At 38.1% G+C, this 14,238-nt stretch overlaps 1 long non-coding RNA gene across 1 annotated transcript in view; it reads left to right on the top strand.

Annotated features, from left to right (window-relative positions):
* Window positions 1–1,609: 1,609 nt before the first annotated feature.
* Window positions 1,610–14,238, top strand: part of LOC125246468 — a 23,153-nt gene continuing 10,524 nt past the window's right edge. Inside the window, exons 1-2 of the long non-coding RNA XR_007179884.1 lie at window positions 1,610–2,121; window positions 6,967–7,060. This is a non-coding gene — a long non-coding RNA (uncharacterized LOC125246468). The remainder of the gene's footprint in view (window positions 2,122–6,966; window positions 7,061–14,238) is intronic.

Here is a 14,238-nt window from a genome sequence, read left to right as displayed (position 1 = left end):
ATTGTTAAAAAGTTTTTTTTTTTTTTTGGCGCACAAATCTTATCACTTTATAATATTAATATTGAACCACTTTACTCACATGAACTGATTTAAATATGTTTTTAGTACCTTTATGGATCTTGAGAGAGGAAATGTCATTTCTGGCTATGCAAGCCTCGCTGAGCCATCGGATTTAAAGGGACAGTTCACCCAAAAATGAAAATTTGATGTTTATCTGCTTACCCCCAGCGCATCCAAGATGTAGGTGACTTTGTTTCTTCAGTAGAACACAAATGATGATTTTTAACTCCAACCGTTGCCGTCTGTCAGTTTTATAATGCATTGAAACGGTAACACCATCTATAAGAGTCAAAAAAACATGCACAGACAAATTCAAATTAAACCCTGCGGCTCGTGACGACACATTGATGTCCTAAGACACGAAACAATCGGTTTGTGCGAGAAACCGAACAGTATTTATATAATTTTTTACCTCTAAAACACCACTATGTCCAACTGCGTTCAGCATCCGGTTAGTGAGGTCAGAAAACACGTTCTGATGACAGAACTGATCTCTCGCGCTTTGCTTCAATGAGTGCGAGACATCACTTCCGTCATCAGAGCGCGTTCAGACCTCACTAACCGGATGTGGATGGCAGTTGGACATTGTGGTGTTTTAGAGGTAAAAAATGATATAAATACTGTTTGGTTTCTTGCACAAACTGATCGTTTCGTGTCTTAGGACATCAATGTGTCGTCACGAGCCGCAGGGTTTAATTTGGATTTGTCTGTGCATGTTTTTTTTTTTACTCTTATAGATGTTGTTCCCATTGACATGCATTATACGACTGACAGACCTTAACAGTTAGAGTTAAAAATCATCATTTGTGTTCTACTGAAGAAACAAAGTCACCTACATCTTGGATGCCCTGGGGGTAAGCAGATATAGCCTGACTACGTCAGACTTCCTACTTCCGCTCAATTTCATTTCGCTTCTGTACTCAGTCTGATACAGCGTCAGAGCTTTGTGTTTGCCACCGGTCTGGAAACAGCCGGGCCAATCAACGAACAGAGGGCGGGCTGAGAGCCGTGACGTAGATGCTAAGCGCCGAGTTTTACATTGTAGGTTAGAGAAATCGAAAACCGAAACGACCGCGGAAATGGGAAACGAGACACGGGATGCAAACTTCGGGATGCATTAACTTCGCATAATCTGCAAAAGTCGTTTACAGCCATGTTCACTCCGGTATTTCGCTCGCATCATCATGTGTTTACAACAGGTTTACAGTGGAAGTTCAATCATAGATTTGAGTTCGATGCATGATGTCTGTGCTTTGATGCGGCTGTACAGGCGGATAACATACGTCATGACTAAACGTATCTGATTGGCTTACGGGTAACCAATGATTTTAAACTTCAGACAAGCGTCCCCTAGCGAGAGAGAAAACACTTCTCTATTATGCCATTCCAGACTCTGTCTACGAAGCAAAGTGAAGTAGCAGAGTCTGGTATTACCAGGCTAAAGCAGATAAACATCAAATTTTCATTTTTGGGTGAATTATCCCTTTAATCAAAAATATCTTAATTTGTGTTCTGGAGATGAACGAAGGTTTTAAGGGTGTAGAACGACATGAGGGTGAGTAGTTAATGAAATTATTTTCATTTTTGGGTGAACTAACCCTTTAACTCCCTGGAGCCTTATGGATTAGTTATGGTGGATGGATGCATTTATTTTTGGCTTCAAAACAGGCCCCACCCCCGATCACTATCATTATAAATCTTTGGAGAACAAGAATATTAAATGTATCTCCGATTGTGTTCGTCTGAAAGAAGAAAGTCATATACACCTATGAATGGCTTGAGGGTGAGTAAATAATGAGATAATTTTCATTTTTGGGTGAACTATCCCTTTAAAGCGCTGCTTTCATTGAAGCACACGCACATACGTCTCTCGCGCTGTACTTGCATTGACGGAGATCAGAAACATTTTAGACTAGAGCACAGAAACGTATTAAACTGCCCCGCGACTTTAATAAAATAGCTTTGTTACTTATATTTCTTAGCAACGAAGGTATAACATCGCTTTTGAAGTAGTTAAACTCAGAGCTTCGTTGTTAATAGAGAGACACTGAACAGACACAGGTAATTCACACACATCTCTCTCTCGACCGATAATGAATTCAAATAAATGCTATAATTCATTAATTCATTCAAGTAAATGTTACCTTACACACTACTTTATCTATGTCTGATTCAAAGCAGGCAGAATGCTCGATCTAACAAGCCATAACTGACGAGAATAACCGCCATTTTTTACCATTTCCGGCCAAATATTATATAATAACAGCTTTAAGTTGTCAGTGCTGGCAAATAACCATATAAGCGGGATAATCCACGGCTAGTTGTACATTAAACGATTTGAATGCCTCCATGTCGTGCATTAAAATCGTTAAATGCACAGGTAGCCTTGGATTATCCCTTACTTAGGCTAATGCACAGCTAGCCGTGGATGATTATCCAATAGCCTAACGTTACATAGCATAACGTTAATTGCTACCATTTCTTTTTCTTATTTTTAAAACACATTTTTATTCAGTCCACATATATTTTTGTAGTGTGACAAATTAATTTCCAAAACTACTAAATCATGTAGTCGGGTAATAAGAGGCCATAAAAACTGCATGCCTAATAATTAGGCCACAGGCCTAGACACGAATTGGACATATTAAAGTTTAAAAATATTTTATATAAAATATAGCATTTGATGTAACAATGTTTGAAATGCAACAAACTCTACAAGATCTGGTCTGCTTTATTGTTTTTCTTTCCATCTGTCACTTGCTGTTTTTATTCAAGTGCTGTTTGCTCAAAGCGTAATCAATATTTACAGAGCAGGTGTCTGTAATATGACATAGGTCATTTCCTAATCTCTCACTTATTAATCAGAAAGTGTTTGTGTGTGCCATCATTCGTAAACATTTGCGCGTGTAAGTTTCTCTGCTGTTTACGCGCTCATCCGCTCCCTCTCCCTTAGTTTTCTGCTTTGTCTCCCAGGTGTTACGGCCATGTTATGAGACTTTGAATGCTTTCCTAGAATTTGAGCGTGAAAGTTTACATTGATGTATTATTGACTTACCTGGTTAAATATAAATGGCCATCAACAGCCCCATTGTCCCTGAGGTGATCCAATAACGTCATGTTTATGAAATCACAGAAGACCTTTTTGTGGCTATGATGAATATTCATCTTTTTCCAATGAGGAACATCCATAAAAATCCACTGCGATCCCAAATGTTGTGTTTTTCTCAATAACTGGCTGTTATTTTCACTAAACATGCACAAACACAACTATCTGACACGCGTGCGCGCGCTCACGGGCCCTCAGTCCTCTGAGTTCCCTAATTCCAGGGAAGCGTTTGAAATTCAGCTTAGTGTACTTTTGTGTTCTGGTGTTTCTCAGAAATGTGCAGGGTATTGTAATCGCAGCCTTCAGTTGGGACGGTTGAATTCATACTCATAAAATGATGTGTGTGCGGTCCAGTGGCTCAGAAAATTCATGTGTGGTGCCAAAAAACGCATCAGTGCCCGTAAAAGCATCTCCTCCACAGATAAAAATGCCTCCATGGGCTTACAGCATGTTTGAGCTAGATTTAAAAGAGGCTGAAGGCAAAGCGTTAAAGGAGCTCTTCAACAAATGATGTGTCGTATGCTACTTCATTGAATTATAGGGGTGGTCACCAGCTTTCTCCTGAACTCTAGAGGAAATATATACTTGAGGGTTGCTGTAAATGCTGTGGCGGGCTCCTCGGCTGTTGTTACCATGGAGACAGGTTTTGGATGGTGTGGCATATATACCCTGTGGGCTCTTGATGGGTTGGTCTGAGTATCTGCTCCTCTTTTGGTTTCAGTAAATGAATATCTGTACAGGAAGGCTGACACAGGAATGGTGTTTTTCTGATGCTGTTCTTGAGTTATGTTATGACATGAAATGCAAATATTTTTCTCATGCATTCAGATGCGAATAATGTTAGCAAGCTGTGGCATCGTGATAATTGGCACACTGATCATTTCTACTTGTCACTAGTGTTTTCCTTAAGTTAGCTCAAAATTGTAGCTCCGTGTAAGGAAATGGTGAATGTGCCATCTCATGAAAACCTGAAGCTGCATCCGAAATCAAATAGCTACTTCTCTACTATATTGTAAGCAAAAACAGTAAGCGAACAGAGTAGTATGTCTGAATTCATAGTATTCGAAAAACAGTAGGCGAAAAGTACCTGGATAACTTACTACTTCCGATGAGGTTCTTAAGTGCGCATATGATGGACACTTTAATATCCCATGAGGCCACGGGAGAGGGACGTAACTGAGGCTGGTAGGTCATGTGACAGTAACAACATGGCGGATGTAGTACGTCCGAATTCATTCATACCACACACGCCTTCGTACTATATAGAATGTGCTTTTTCAACGGTAGTGAAGTAAATTTAAATTCAAATGTAGTACCCACTCAGCAGTACGCGATTTGGGACGCAGCTCTAGTCTCAGCCTCACGCTCACGGACCGTTGGCTGAACGTCTGATGCATATGGATTTTCGAAGTTGTCATCTAGTTGGTTGAACTCTACAGGATGTCCGGGAGAAGTGTGTGTTGCGTTCTTTAACAGTCTGCCTTGAAACAAATGTCTTAATGCCAAACCTCCTTGTGGAAAAGGAATGCCGTCATGTTTACAACTGTAATAATGAGCACTTACCAGGATCACCTAAACGCAGGATGTGATAAATAATTTATTAGATGCACACTGGTAAGTTTTTGTAGGGACATCGACTTTATATTTAACGCCTTTAAACATGACGCTAAACAAAACGAACTGTGATTGGTTGCGTTACATGTCAGTCAAAAGTCCTCTTTGGGCTGACCTTGGCCAATGAAAGCTGCGATAGAGTCCAGACCTTCTGCCTTCAGTCTGAAGGTCTGGCTATTATGAAAGTCCACAGAGTCACAGTTATGAAAAACAAAGTTGCAATTGTGATACATAGTCAAAATTGTGAGATGTAAAGTCACTTTGTGAGAAAGTTCCAATTATGAGAAGAAATAAAGTTGCATTTGTGAGATGTAAAGTCACGTTATGAGAACTGCAGTTGCAAATTTGACGTGAAACAACCTCTTAATTGTGATATATTGTCACAATTGTGAGATTAAAAGTCACAATTATAAGATACAAAGTTGCTTTTGTGAAATTTAAAGTCACAAAAAGGCACATAGTGAGAATGAGATAAGCTGTAAAGTCGCAATTGACCGTTCGCAAAGACCCGCCCCTTTTTGTTACTGTTGCTATGTCTGACAAGCCATGCCACTCTCATGCCACGTCATGTTCTCATGGAGCAGTGTTGCCAAGTCTGCGGTTTTACACTTGTACACTGATGCCGCGTGTGGTTTTTCATGTCCGCGGGTTGAATCAACCCGAAATAACGTGATATTTAGCCCCTGGAATGCGAATTTTACCAGGGGTGCCCCTCCAAAAATGCCCCCGGAACATGATTTATACCGTGGAACCCCCCTGAAATGTGATTGGGCTAGTTTTGAGGAGCAATTGGGCAGGTTTTGTTGTGAAAACCTGGCAACCTTGTCAAGCAGTGAAAAATACATTGCGGAGCAAAGAGGACACTGACAGTGCATCGACAGACAAGATTAGGCAGGTTATTTTTTATATGAAACAAAATCTCAAATTTTGTAATTTTTAAAGAAATTTAAACAATAAATACCATTTTGTGGCTCTTTAGTATCTCGTGACAGATCGCTTGTTGTGCCTCAGTTCAAGCGGCTTGTGAACCAATCATCTCTTCCTACTAGTTCATTTATAGCATCAAATAAACATGAATGAACATTAGAAGGAATGTTGTTTCAACCGCAGAAAGATGTCAGTACACATCATTTTTTCAAGTTCAAGTCCACAGGGGTTAATCTACTAACTCCCCTGACTGCTTTGTTGGACAAAACGGTGGGTTCGACGTTGTTATGATTGGTTAGATCGCCTGTCAGTCAAACTCCCAGCGAAGGGTCAATTATGAGAAACAAAGTCACAATTGTGATTGTCCCAATAGTGAGATATGAAGTCAGTATTACTAAAAACAAAGTTGCATTTGCGGGATATAAAAGTCCCTTTGTAGGATATACGAAACAAGTCGCATTTTTCAAAATGTAAAGTCGCTGTGAGTACCAGTTAAAAGAAACAAAGTTGCAGTTGTGATATATAAAGTAACAATTGTGTAAACTTTTGTCCAATCAAATTCTATTCAGAATGAGAACGTCCCTCCCCCTAATACCAATTGCCTCAGGTTGGAAATGAAAATACAAATAAACTAAAGCCTATTGGTTACCTAAAAAAGGAGCTTCCATGTACCTTACCCAAACATCCTGTTTCAATAAACATTAATACATAAATTTCGACTTGAATGTTTGAAATTGAATATGTGGAAGTGCTGAAGGCTGTAAAGGAAGCAGTCTGAGCACTTCCTAGTGAAGGTGCCAGAGGTCAGAGACTTGAGCTCAGCAGTCAATTATATGTAGATAAATGTACAATAGTAAAATGAAGGGGTCAGGAAGAGCAGTTAAACCTGTGCATCATCCATCTCTAGTCAACTGTGTACAGTAAATTCACGAGGGAGCCTTTATCTGAACAAATTATCATAGCTCCACACCTTAAAATCCGGATACCTCTCTTATCGTTTCCTGATCCTGTGTTTGTATGGCTTAATGGTTCTATTCATGAATGAAGCATAAAGACTAGTGATAAAGGTTACAGTCTCTTGTCTGTTGTCTGGATCACAGTCTATAGCATCCTCAAGTGACCTTCTGAAGAAGTCTTGCTTAGACTGTCTTATTGGGATCAATGCAAAATGTTCTGTTTAGCTGATGTTTAATTTTCAGAAATGCCACTAACTTGTTTTAAGAGAATACTGGTTCCAATCATCTTGCATTTTTTCCCAGGTTTATCTGGAGGAATTATCTGGAGAAGGCCACCTGTTAGAATTTCTGTTCATCTCAATAGAAGTTGATTGGGTGGAGCAGGACTCTTCTGAATGTAAGTGAATTTTGCTGTCATTGCTGGGATGTTGGAACTTTTTAAGGTCATGAAATGTCTGAAAAATGTTGCTACTCAAAAAATGGATAGCTAAACCACATATAGGATACTATGGCTGCGTCCAAAAGCTGAAAAATGCTGCCTTCAGAGGATTCATTCAAAGACGGGAAGGCATCAAGGCATGTCCAAATCCAGTGTTAGCTTCACTTCCTGTCAAGATAACCTTCATCTGATTGATTTTTGTATCCTTCGCTGCCTGATATTGCACAAACATGCATTTGTGCATGGAATCTGAAAGTTTGCAGTTGTTGAGTAACTTTTTCCACTTTTGATGTTATTTCTTGAGAGAAACTAGTATTGAAGTAATTGAAAATTCTCTTAGTTATCACCAAAGCTTGCTTTATTTTGTTGTAGATCATTAAACCATTACACCACCTCAGAAGTCTAACCTAAATCCATTTCTTGAGGTGCCTTTGTGCGAAAACACTGCCTGCGATGTCATTGCCTAATAAAGCAGTGAAGCAACAAGTCAACTGCCTAAGCTTTCAGACACAGCCTATTTTGGAGAATAAGTAAAGCTAAGCTAAAAGCTGTCCTTTTGACAAAGTAGTTACATTTTTGTGAGATACATTAAAATAATCTCCAAAAGAAATAGCCTATTAAAACATTATATTGCCATTTGTTGTGCATGCATGCTTGTTGAGAAGATAAATAATGTACAATTGCCTCTCCTGCCAAGCCAAAAAACTTTTAAAGAGTAGCCTGCGACATAAAATAGTATATGGATAATGTTAGACATGCAGTGTTACCTCATCTGAAATTTGTGTTGAATATCTTTGACTGCAGAATAAATATACTTTTTGCTTATTATAAACTACCCAATGATCAGTTAAAGTCAGCATGAATTGGAAGTGCTTTGAAACTGCTTCTCAAACAAAAATGTTTTTGTTTTTTTCTTGTTCAAGAAGCCATTTCACTTGGATATATGTAACAATAGGAGAGAAAAGACTATAACACTTCCATTTCATGGTGACTTTAAGAGTCAATTCAATAAAATGCAGTAAATTATTACTACACGTACTGCAATTTTCAGTTTATTGTGATGCTTGTTAAAGGTAAGTTTAAGAAGTAAGTGTACCTTGTAGGCATTCTTTTGTAGTAATTTATAGTATGAAGTAAATCTATCAAATATCCTGTCATTGTACTGTATTAAAAAGCTCTGGTATTAATATCTGATACCGCCACTGTATTTTTTTATGTACAGCACAACAGAAAGTATGTCAGTGCTACATTCTTTTCTGGCCCCCAGCTTGTCCAACATTATGCTGCTCAATTACGTCCTATAGCCTTAAAGCCAGACTAACAGCTGCAGTGAATAAATGCAAGAACAAAGAATTGTGTCTGAGCTTTAGATTTAGCCTGGCATACCCCAGTCATCTGACTCTGTGCATTACCGTGGAAATGAGCTCACCCCTGTGTTTGGCAGTGTAGCGTTTCAGGCCACACAGTGTTTGCACACAGATGTCAGTTTCAATGACATATAAAGCTCTGGTAAAGGGGGATTGTGTGTCTGTGTGAGACTGTGTGGAGGCAATCTGATTAGAAGATGTGGGGAGACAGTGGGTGTGTGTATGTTTGTATTTAAAAAATAGGAAAAATGCTATGTTTCTCTTGCAGGGTTAGTTGTAATCTATTTTGTGATTTGACTTGACTTACAAAAATAGATAATCCTTATCAGAGCCAAAACAAATGGTTTTCAAAAGCAGCCATTACAAAGCAGGCCAATACACTACAAACCAGAACTTCGCTAACATACAGTACAGATACACTGAATGCTAAATAAAGTGATAAACAATTGCTGGGATATGAATGCATTATGCAGTCAGCTGTTATGCCATGTGTGAGATGTTAAACAAGGAAAATAATCCTCTTGAGATTTGTACATAAGCCATGAGCGCTGTAGGCATTGTTTCGAGAATAAAACACATGGAAATGTTTCTCAGAAATGCATACCGTGCTACTTATATACTACAGAAGACACAATGCTATGCAAAATTATGTATTTTGTAAGAATGTTATTAATCTCACCATACTGTAAGCATTACTATACATATATTACGTGTATAGTTTACATATAATTATCTATGCATTTATTTAAAAATACATAAAACATTTAATAAAATTCAAATATTGCATACATTGAATAAACCAATAAATAAAGAAATAAAGCTAAAATGTCTGGTATAACCATTCGAAAGTTGTCATAAATAATAAAAAAGCCTAATTACGAGGCTGAAAATGTATTTTAAAAAGTTTATTTAAAGACCCCTTTTGTCAAAATCTTATGCTTTAAGACAAACCATGTGCAAATGCATAAGTCAACACCATTGCTGAGTATTTTCTTTTTAAAACTACAGTGATCCAATAACAGTTTCATGAAATCGCTGGTGTTTGTGATGTCACAAACTATATTGTAAACGATTACGTCAACGTGCCGGCAGGCTTTAGCATATCATTAACAGTGACTGCTCTGAAGCAGGGGAGCCTCAAGAGAAGGTTATTCTGGTTGATATGAAAAATTGGGTAGATTTAGCAATATAGCGGGTATTTTACGATGTTGATGAACTATATGCCTTTCTCCACTGACGTTCTGAGTTGTTCAAAGCGTTTCTGGATACTGATTTTTTGAAGGCAGCTGTCTGGTGATGAACGGAAACATGGTTTGTAACATTTGCAACACATTATTAGCAGCTGTTTGATAATGTATTCAAGCAAAAAGCTAAAGCATTGTGCAGCGTTTACCTCAGTAAGTTGACCATGTTGATCTCTGAGCTTGTGCGAGTGAGTGGAGACAGGGCTAAGTAGTATTTGCATAGATCCGCATATATTAAATGAAGCAAGGGTGTTGTTACATTCAGGCTATTTTAAGGCATAAAGATTTTTTTTCACAGGAAAAAATGTAAATATGTCACTTTTGTGATCAAAGATGAGTTTTAAGGGATAAAATTATTGACTACTAATGTTTTTGCAAAATTATTAAACAAATAAGGCTAAAATGTCTGGTTTAACCAAAGGTTGTTGTAAAGAATAAAAAAAGCCCAATTACAAGGCTGAAATTTATTTATTAAAAAGCGAAATTTTGGCAAAATTATTATTCATTTTATAATGTCTTTTAAAGAGTAAGCAGTGAAGCCATTTGTTTTTCAAATATTATAAAGTTTTGGAATAGACAGCGTGGTTCAACAAAAATCCAAGAAGATGTTTTGTTCTTATGTGACTATAAATCATGAAACAGGAAATTACATCACCAAGAGGGCCCCTGATGACCCCTTAAGTCTTTATAATATCAGATAATCTGGCATTTGTAAGACATGGCAAGGGGTAGTAGGCTATAACATCCAAAACATCATGACATCCATGACTCTAAAAATGTATATATATATATATATATATATATATATATATATATATATATATATATATATATATATATTATTAATATTATTTTCACTTTCACACTCTCGATATTTTCATAGAAAATTCTGATTAATATTTTCCAAAATATATGAAACCAACATAAACACAAAGATTATTTTGGCAGCTGCACTGTAAATATTTTTTCCCTCATCCTGCTGCTTGATTTATTCACATTTCATTTCAGTGAACGTTTTTTCCATGTTGATCCAGACTGCTGAACCTCCCTTGTTTCCTTACAGTTGTGTTCACAGTTTCTGATTCCTCCCTTCAATTCACGTCCTGTTATTCTTAAGCTGTGGTTGTTTTTGCTTGCACAGTAATAAGCGGGTGGGGTCTCAGCGTTCAAATCCTTTGCGTGTGTTTTGTGTGTGTGTATATCTGAGAGAGACACTTAACATTTACGCTAGGGGTCAATGTGGCCACTGTGAGCTCTGGGTGTTTGTGTGTTGGGAACGGTGTGTATTCCCATGAGACAGTATCCCAAAACCGCAACATTTTGTGTGAATGTGTGAGTTTGGCACCATAGCTTGCCCCCAAATGACATAGCTGAGAGGTGTCTCTCCCTATCCTGCCTGTTTCTTTGTCTGTCTAGTGGGGCCTGCAATTATGGTTGTTGGGTACTGTAATCCAACTCAGTAAATCATGCGTTACAGCAGTTCCAATTTTGCTGATCCAGGTATTTGAATGCTAAAGATATGGCACGTTCAATTACACTAGGAAGGGATGACCATTGAGAATCACATATTAATACAATTTAAAGGTGCCCAAGAATGCTTTGTCACAAGATGTAATATAAGTCTAAGGTGTCTCCTGAATGTGTCTGTGAAGTTTCAGCTCAAAATACCCCATAGATTTTTTTAAATAAATTTTTTTAACTGCCTATTTTGGGGCATGTACTGCACTGATTTACACTCGGCGCCGCCCCCTTAAATTGCGTGCTCCCTGCCACACGAGCTCTCGATTATATTACAGCACATTTACAAAGTTCACACAGCTAATATAACCCTCAAATGGATCTTTACAAGATGTTCATCATGCATGCTGTATGCATGCTTCGAATTATGTGAGTAAAGTATTTATTTGGATGTTAACGTTTTATTCTGAGTGAATTTGAGGCTGTCCTCCGTGGCTAACGGCTAATGCTACACTGTTGGAGAGATTTATAAAGAATGAAGTTGTGTTTATGCATTATACAGACTGCAAGTGTTTAAAAAATGAAAATAGCGACGGCTCTTGTCTCCGTGAATACAGTAATAACCGATGGTAACTAACCTCATTTAACAGTACATTAGCAACATGCTAACAAAACATTTAGAAAGACAATTTACAAATATCAGTAAAAATATCATGCTATCATGGATTATGTCAGTTATTATTACTCCATCTGCCATTTTTCGCCGTTGTTCTTGCTTACCTAGTCTGATGATTCGGCTGTGTGCAGCTCCAGACGTTAATACTGGCTTGTGTAATCCCATGAACATGGGCTGGCATTATGCAAATATTGGGGGCGTACACCCCGACTGTTACGTAACAGTCGGTGTTATGTTGAGATTCGCCTGTTCTTCTGAGGTCGTTTAAACAAATGAGATTTATATAAGAAGGAGGAAACAATGGCGTTTGAGACTCACTGTATGTCTTTTCCATGTACTGAACTCTTGTTATTTAACTATGCCAAGGTAAATTCAATTTTTGAATCAAGGGCACCTTTAAAAATTGTAACGTCTGACCCCCCCAGTCCTGAAGTACCCCCAACTCTGCACATATTGCATGTCTTCCTAATCAAACACACCTAATTCAACTCATCAGCTCCTTAGTAGAGACTTCAAGCAAAGCCACTTGAAGGCCTGCAAGGTTAGCAAAAAAAAAGAAGAAAAGCTTAACGCCTGCTAACGCTGTGGTACACAGGGTACACCAGAGGACGTTATTTTTTTTAATGGATGTCAATGGAGAAGAGGCTTCACTATGCTGAATAAACCTCTTTTGTGAGGAAATAGCTTATCATTTAATGAATTAACAGCCCATTGGCTAATCTTCAACATGTTTGCTCTTAAACATTAGTTTTGGATTGATCTATTTTTAGAGTTTACACTGGAAAAAATCCTTTTTTATAAGAGAAGTCACAGACAATTGCATGACATGTATGATTCAGTTTACAGCACTTCTTATTTCTTGTCATTTCTATGGTATCCGCAAACAGTGATTGATTGCCGCACAACTCTGAATAAAATTCAATGACGTCAAATTATTGATGTGTAATGTAATGTGATTGGTTATCAAGGCACATGTGATCCAAGTTAGTCGTTACGCTTTTTCCAATGGTAGACCCATGGACCCTCGTATCTCTCAGTAATAAGACCATCTCTGCCTGAAATGGTTGTTTCAGATTAGGCTGGCCACACACTAGAGGATTTTCAAATCTTAACCGATTTTAAAACTGTGGGAGACCACAGACATAAGGACAGTTTCAACCAATTTTTAGCATTATAATCCTCTGAATGCACATACTAGAAGATTCGGCTGGACCGCGAGACCACACACCTATCGATTGTAGTAACATTTTCATAGTGAGACGAGTTCTCACTAAAACTCATGAGGCATGTTTGTGGCTGCCTAGTTTCAGCTATAGAAGCACGATTGGTGGAGTTTGCTTGCTCTCATTGGCTATCGCGGGTATCATGTCAGATCAAGAGTCATATATTTCTCAAACTGTAAATATTAGGCATGATTCATAATTACGATTTGGGATTGTATGGTCTCTGATGCAATCAGGAGCAGTAAAATTATCATAATGACACCACACAATTTTTTGAACAAATAGTCGGTTGCGAGAAGACTTAAATCGGGCCACACACCCCAGATCGTTGGGGGTTGCAAATCTGGACCAAAATCGAGCGTAAAATCTTCAAGTATGTGGCCAGCCTTAAAGAGAATGTGTGCTGTTAGGTGTGCTCCAGGACCAGGGCTGGGAACCGCTGAAATAATAGAGTAAGATTGTAGAGTTTATAAGAAAACATTATAGCTGTTTCTCAATATGCGTTCTTCAGCGATCTTGCGTCCTTGTGTTCTTGCTCAATGTCATCATCAACCGTCAAAGTTCATTCCAATTCTCAAGAACGCAAGAACAGAGGATGCATGAAAGTACCCGGATGTGTTCTTGATATCGAGTATGCATCGAATGCAAACTTGAGAGAATCGAACCGTTAAAAATCCCAGAAGACGCTGCGGGCGGTCGACATGTGGAAGCCTGCAAGCTTTAAAGTTCTCGTTCTCACTTATGAGATTCCCGCTACAAGCTCGCAAATACGTGACGGCTCGTGAAAGTAAACCGTTTGTTTTGCTTAATTTTAATAAAGTGATAACCTGAAGAAAGCCTGCAGTATTTTTATTGGAATATAAAAAATAATCTTAAGATTGACAAAGCATGTAACACAAAGGCTACTCATTTTCATAAATACACGTGGTGAAATAAACAGATATAAAATTATATGAAAACAATGTCTATAATAATATGAAAGAAATCTTTAAATAGGTCATGACATTTGCTTGTGATGTTATGTTGTATTTATTGTGCATTAGCCACTTATAATATGCTGGGACGGTCAGTTGAGCAACAAGATCGCAGCACATCTCAATTCTCAAGCGATGCGTTCTGTGTCCTCGCGTCCTTCCGAGTTCGTTCTTTCAAGGTCGCCTGGCAAGAC

The sequence above is a fragment of the Megalobrama amblycephala genome, linkage group LG14 (genome assembly GCF_018812025.1).
Source record: "Megalobrama amblycephala isolate DHTTF-2021 linkage group LG14, ASM1881202v1, whole genome shotgun sequence".
Classification (NCBI taxonomy): domain Eukaryota; kingdom Metazoa; phylum Chordata; class Actinopteri; order Cypriniformes; family Xenocyprididae; genus Megalobrama; species Megalobrama amblycephala.
The sequence above is the reverse complement of the archived record's forward strand: the minus strand, read 5'-3'. Positions and strand labels throughout refer to the sequence as shown.